Source organism: Sceloporus undulatus, chromosome 9, assembly GCF_019175285.1.
Source record: "Sceloporus undulatus isolate JIND9_A2432 ecotype Alabama chromosome 9, SceUnd_v1.1, whole genome shotgun sequence".
In the NCBI taxonomy this organism is placed as follows: Eukaryota; Metazoa; Chordata; class Lepidosauria; order Squamata; family Phrynosomatidae; genus Sceloporus; species Sceloporus undulatus.
In genome coordinates, this window is record NC_056530.1 from 21,064,148 (window position 1) to 21,070,887 (window position 6,740).

A 6,740-nucleotide genomic window follows, 5' to 3' on the forward strand; every position below is an offset into this window, starting at 1 on the left:
TGCAGCCTAACACATTTCTATTTGGCACAAAGCTTCCTGAACCCCCTTCATGTCAAAATAAATATCTTAAAAGGACTGAAAGATTCTTTGTTTGGTTCAATGGTGATTTTGAGAGTTGAAATAAGTTACAATTATTTTTATTCAAGTTTATTTGCAAAACATCTGCCATTTTAACATTATGGGAATTTTCTGGGAATTGTGCCTGAATATTCCCTGTGATCTGGGGGGATTCAGTGAGTTTTGGACAAACATTTTCGGGAATTATCTTCCAGGCTTGTTGGAAACACTGCTGCCGGAAGAGATCCCTCTCATTACTACCTTAGAGGCCTTTAAGAAGGCACTCAAAACAGATCTCTTCTGGTGGACTTATCCACTGAATTCCATATAAAAAGGTTATGATGACTGCTCTTCCTTGACTCTGATTGTTGGCTAATGGACAAATTGTAATTTTTAGAGAACTAATAGGAAGCCTTGGTAAATTCAGTGTTAGTGTTTTATGGTTGTATTGATTGTAAATTGTGCTAAGTGTCTTTTAAGGCTGTAATCCCTCCTCGATCCGTGGAAGAGGCAGAAGGTATAAATAAACTATATTATTATTATTATTAACTAAAAGACAGTGGTCCACGGTGTCGAAAGCCACAAACAGATCGAGGAGGACAAGGATAGAGTAAAGGCCCTTCACCTTGGCCTGCAGGCCAAGGTACAATAACATCCCAAATCCACAAAACAGTGATTATTTTTTGACCAACCAAAATGCACAAAATACATGATGCAGGCTTTCAAAGCTCCACCGGCTTCTTCATCAGGCCTCCGCAGAACAACACAACAACAACACTTTGAGAAAATGCAAGCCTGTGACTAACATTGTCATTTGCCTGATGAAGAAGCCACTGGAGCTTTGAAAGCTGGCATGCTTATCTCTCACCTTCTCTCTGCTTAGGGATGCCCTTTGATCCCGTCTTCATTCTAAGCCACGCAGTCTCCAATGTCATCTGCTTCATTGTCTTTGGAAATCGGTTCGACTACGACGACATCCAATTGCTCTATTTGAACAAGCTGATAACGAAACGCTTACTGGTCACCAGCTCACCCCAGGCAGTGGTGAGAGTGAGATTCCTCTGTCCCAGATGTCTAGCTTTGCTGCTTGCCCTTCTATTAAAATATGTATTGATCTTAGATGTTCGTATTCTGGACCCTTGGGTTTTTAACTCCCAGGATCCTCAACTGATAAGCCATGCTGGCCAGCCCTTTTGGGAGTTAAAGTCCAAAACGGTGAAGGGAGGGAGAGATCCAGCCCAACACCATCAACTGACTACTCTGTCCCCAGTTATTCCTCGGATCCACTCCAGAACCTTCATTTGAATTGGAAGGACATGCATGATCTTGGTTATGGAACCAGAATTCTGTATTGCGGTATTTGCTGCATCACTTTACACATACTTGGGTATATAGCAGAAATGTTCAGAAACCCTGTTAGGGAATGGTGCAGATGTGTAATAGGACCCTGGCAAAAGTCTCTTGATACACTTCAGGGTCTACCAGTACACATTGGTACTCCCTAGCCCAGTGATGGCGAACCTATAGCAGGCGTGCCAGAGGTGGCACTCAGAGCCCTCTCTGTGGGCACATGTGCCGTCGCCCCGACACAGAGTTTTCCAGAGTTTGTTACTGGAAAGCCAGAGGGACACGGTACTTTGCAATACTGTACATAAGTGTGTTTTGGGTTGCAATTTGGGCACTCGGCCTCTAAAAGGTTCACCATCACTGCCCTATCCAGTGTCCCAATGTGCATTGTCCCTGATGCTCATTGGGTCCTCTTATGCATGAATCCTAATGTGTATCAGTCCCAAAGAACTATAGTTACTTTGCTGGCCCCCCCAACACAGCAATATGGCAGCAGCCACCTACTAAATATGGACACTGCAAACTGTTCACTTTTATTTTCTGCAGACATAGGTCTACTTACAAAGACACAAGTCCCTGGATTAATTCCTGCCAAGATTTGTAAGAGAGCGCCATCATTTTACTGATTGCACCAGGTCAGCCCTGGAATGAATGCAATGTTTGACTTCTTGTGCGCATATGCACAGCACACTGCTTCAGAAGTTAAGGGGTACAGTTTCCAGGCAAACCCTTGCCCCTTTGGAGACGTTGAAGAAAGCCCAGTGGACTCACAGATCTGCCTTTCTACAGTGCTTTGGAATATATCACTTACGCTATCATTCATTCTCCAGGTGGGAAAAACGAGGCTGGGAGAGATGTAATTGCCCAGGGCTGAAACCGAATGCTCGCAAATTTTCTCTGCACAATATCCATCTATATAACAAAAAAATGGGGATAAACACCTCTGCGATGCCATCAGGGAACTTGGGGCGCCAGCCTTTGGTTTCAGCTACCATTTGGCCACCCTCCATCCTACTGTTTCCAAAATATATATTTAAAACATTCTTTGTTTTGGCGATGGCGAACCTGGAAACAAAGGGGACAGATAGCATGGACAAACCTACACCATTTTTATACCAGTTAGATTGTACATGGTTTCCCCCTCACGGATTCTGGGATCTGTATTCTGTGCAGATGCTTATAGAGATATTGGCTGTATTCTGTACTGCAGAAACAATGTAATTTACACCGCTTTTAATTGTCATGGCTCCAGGTATGGCATCCTGGGATTTTGGTTGTTTGTTATGGTACGAGAACTCTCGAATGGGAGAAGGTTAACTATTCTACAAACGACAAACCCCAGAATTTCATAGCTTTGATCATTGGCAGTAAAATCGGTTGTCAAATTGCATTATTCCTGCAGTGGAGATGGCATCCATTGTTATCAGAGACCCCTTAGTCGCTGCCTCTACTCACAGACCTCGAGTCCCAAGAGAAGAAGAACGTTATACTAAAAATGGTAGCTGTTATGTTTTTCTTGAAGGTCCCGCTGGATTTTGATGAGGAAACAGTCAATGAAAAGTCCCGGAGATTAGGATCCAGCGTCTGCCGGTTTGCTTTCAGTCGTTCGCCCACAAACTTGCCCAGATTCACGATAGTTTCTTGTAGATCTGCCGTGAGGGCCGGGTGTGTGTTATCTCATGATCTTTGGGGAAGGTGACAGCAGCTATAGCAAAAGTGGAGAAGGCCATACCATGCACACAGACTGAGTCAGATTTGAGGTGGATAAGAGTCATTGCACCCAAAACAGCTGAGGCTGATCCTGTGGAGAAGGGCCACTGGTGTCAACGTAAATTTGTGGGTTGTTTTGTGGATGCAGGCGAAGATATGTTACCACAGAGAAGTCCCATCACCTCCAAACTAGATCGATTTGGCTCGAACCAAAGGCTTTTTACATTTTTGTTTGTTGTGTTGCCTTTGTGTCATTTCCGACTTATGGCAACCCTCAGGTGAAGCTATCATGGGGTTTTCATGGCAAGATTGGTTAAGAGGTGGTTGCTTGCCTCCTCTTAGCTGAGAGAGTGTGACTTGCCCAAAGGTCACTCCAGTGGGTTCCGGGGCAGGCAGAGCTGAGATACGAACTGGTCGCAGGCGTTAGTTAGTCTAGTGCTCCAACCACTATGCCAACTGCTCTATTTTATTTTAAACAGAGTTGCTGTAATGGACTTACCTGTCCCCCAGGTTGAGCTCATCCCAATTCAGTTGCTGTTGATTCAGGTAAGCAACAGTGAGGAATTTCAACTCTGTGTATTCAAAACGCTCTCCAAAACTCGGGTGCAGATGCTATTGGATCCGGCGCAGCTCAAGCAGAAAGTGGGATTCAACGGTTTCCCTGTGAATAAGGCGGGAAGAAAGGCAGTAAGAAGACTTAAACATACACTCAGTCACACATATCCACTATCTTTCATACATTTCTCTTCAGACCTTCTCAATAAACAAATCTGCTATTGGGTTATGACTGTTTTTAAATCTATGGCCACTTACTAAGATGGTAGTTTCAGTGTGGTACGGACCGGGATCTGCCATAGGCTGCATCTTGTATGTTGAATGAATGCAGTTTGACACCGCTTATCTGTCAGAATCAAATGTGGTGGGAATTCTGGGATGTGTAGTTTTGTAGCTATTTCGCTTTCTTTTCAGAGAGTCTTGGGCCACAACAAACTGCAAATCCCATGGGTTCCATTAGGGATGGAGCAATGTACAATTAAAAGTGCATCAAACTGCATTTCTTTCTCAGTGTTGGCGCCGCTTGACCTCATTCCTATGTCTTAAGCTGGAATTTAGCAAGTGATGAAACGTTTCCTGGCTGAGATTGTTTTGAGGGACCTCTAAATGCTACACATAATAGGCTGTGCAAAAGACACATCGAAGTGGATAAAAACAGATGACAGGAGGTTCGCAGCTCCATTGGAAGCCCTCTAATAGTGCCGTATTGGTCTCAGTTTTTTGGGGAAATGCTCCAAGGCAAAGAGACACTGGCCTGCCAGTCATATAAGAGAAGGGTGAATAAATTCCTCTCCATCTTCCGGACTCGGAATAAACCCACCTTCAGTTTTCCGGAATTCAGACCACAGGACTGAGCCTCCTCCTTGATCGTCATCAATGGATCTCTTCCCCATCCCAAAAGTTCTGACAAGTGGAGATAGCAAACCGGCGCAACTGCTCCAACGTTCTCCGGTCGCCGTAAACTATTCCTGCGTAGAGAAAAGAACAGAAACCCGGGGGAGGGCAATAATAGCTTGCATGCGTTACCTTCCAATGTTTAACGGATGATGAAACAAGAACACCTGTGGCCAAGCAACATCAGAGTGTGGTCAAGATGGCATAAGGTCAATTAAGAGGAAGGACCACATAAGCTAGAAGAGACTGCAGCAGTTTGCTTTGGCCTTGCGCCTATTGGAAGCGCAAGATATTGCCTCCTTCTCCCTTTATTGAATAATGGCGTACAACCTACTTTTGACTTTGAACTCAGTTTGCAGCAACTGCTGAAGTAAGCTGAGACTGAAGGGGGGAAGTGGGAGGAGGCAATGAGAAAGAAACGGGTCATTTTTTTATAGCGCTGAAAAAATGGGATGACAAAGGATTTAATCCGGACTGTCCCTGCCAAACTCGGGACAATGTGAGAGCATGCATGAGATTTGCCATCAGCAGATGGCTTTGGTCCTTGATGATCTAGTTCAGAGCCATTGGAAGGAGGATTTAAGAAAACCCTTTGAACTAAGATTACATAATCATTCTGCAGGGACCATTCCAACTGAAAAAAGAGTGATTTGAGCAGTTCATTTTGGTATGAGAAACTTTTGGGCCCAGCTAAGAAAAATGCGTGGGAGTTTCCCCCTTGGTGCTTTTTTGCTGTTTCCCACGTTTCCGGAAAACCGAGCTAGCAGTGCTGTCCAAGTGGATTTCTATGTTAAACGTAATAGTTCATAGCCCATCTGTTTCTAGAAACACTTTGGGCTCTGTGCTTCTTGCTTTCATGTCCCTCATGCAAGCGGGTGCTGGAATCCATTTTTTCAGCTTAAGGGACGATAGATGCTCTGTTCCGCTATGAAACACCTGCTCCATTCATTATCAACAAAGCTTTTCTTGGTCCAGCTCAATGCCACGCCAAATCTTTTCAAGAATCTTGTTGAGAGTGCATCTCCACTGCGAAATAATGCAGTCTTTGACACTCCTTTGATGGCAATGGCCTCCTATCCGAACAGCATCCTTGGATCTGTATTTGTGTGAATGTACCAGCATTATTTGGCGGAAGGCTAAAACTTGTAAAACTTACCACAAAATCCAGGATTCCATCAGGACGGTAGCACACAGCACTTAAAAGTGGTGTCAGGACTGAATTATGTCTACACCCTGAAAGCCTGTTAAAGGAAGACTGAACCACTGTAGACCCACAAAAGGGCAGAGAGGCTAGGGCATATAGCTGGACTTTGTCATTCCCTCAAGATTCTTCCATGGAGAGGGAATCTGGCTGCGAAGGTTGCATTTATGTGCAGAGCCTACTGTTCAGGGTTTATATGGTTTTAGAAGACAGATGCACACCTTATGCAACTGAGCAATCTTCAACCTCTTCTCTGGCTCCCAGCCACTGCAGCCCAACTAAATCCAAGATGGATCAACATCCCCCTCCATTAATCTCAGGTCTGATTCTGAACTAGGAGTCCATCCCTGCATCCCTCCATTGACTACAACGTCTCAATCCTCTGAATGCCGATTGAGACGCCATGGAGAGAATGTACCTTCTTTTACAACTGAGAACCAATGTTTCTTAAATACCAGCATTGCAGCAAGACTTTTTGCGCCATTATTTATCTTTCCTAGGGGAAGTCTGAGTCTGCTGCCTGCACCTCTTTACAGAAAGTAGTCCCTGCAACTCTGTCTTGGCTTACCATTTCCTTTGCTCCAATCTGGACGGCATGGGAAGAAGTCCCCTCGGCCGCTGAAGTTCTTCTGCCTTGTGACCAAGTCCTCCTTGAGCACTGTAGCCGCGAGGACACGCCGGGCCGAGAGCGAAGTGAGCCCCAGTAGTAGCATGTGACATCGGGCCCATAGTCTTGTTGAGCTTGGACGGACGGTAAGTAAACTGGTATGGGCTTGTATGGTTTCCGTCGGTGTGTGTGGTGCATTAGGAGAGTATGGCTTTGTGTCTTAGAGTTTGTTTTCTTATGTGAGATGAGACAAAAGAATCAAATTTTACTTTTTGCAATGGCACAAGCATTAGTGTTAAAAACAGCTTGGGACCTAGGCCCAGAACGAGTCTTTGTGATGGAGTAGTTGGAGTGTTGGGCTGGGACCTG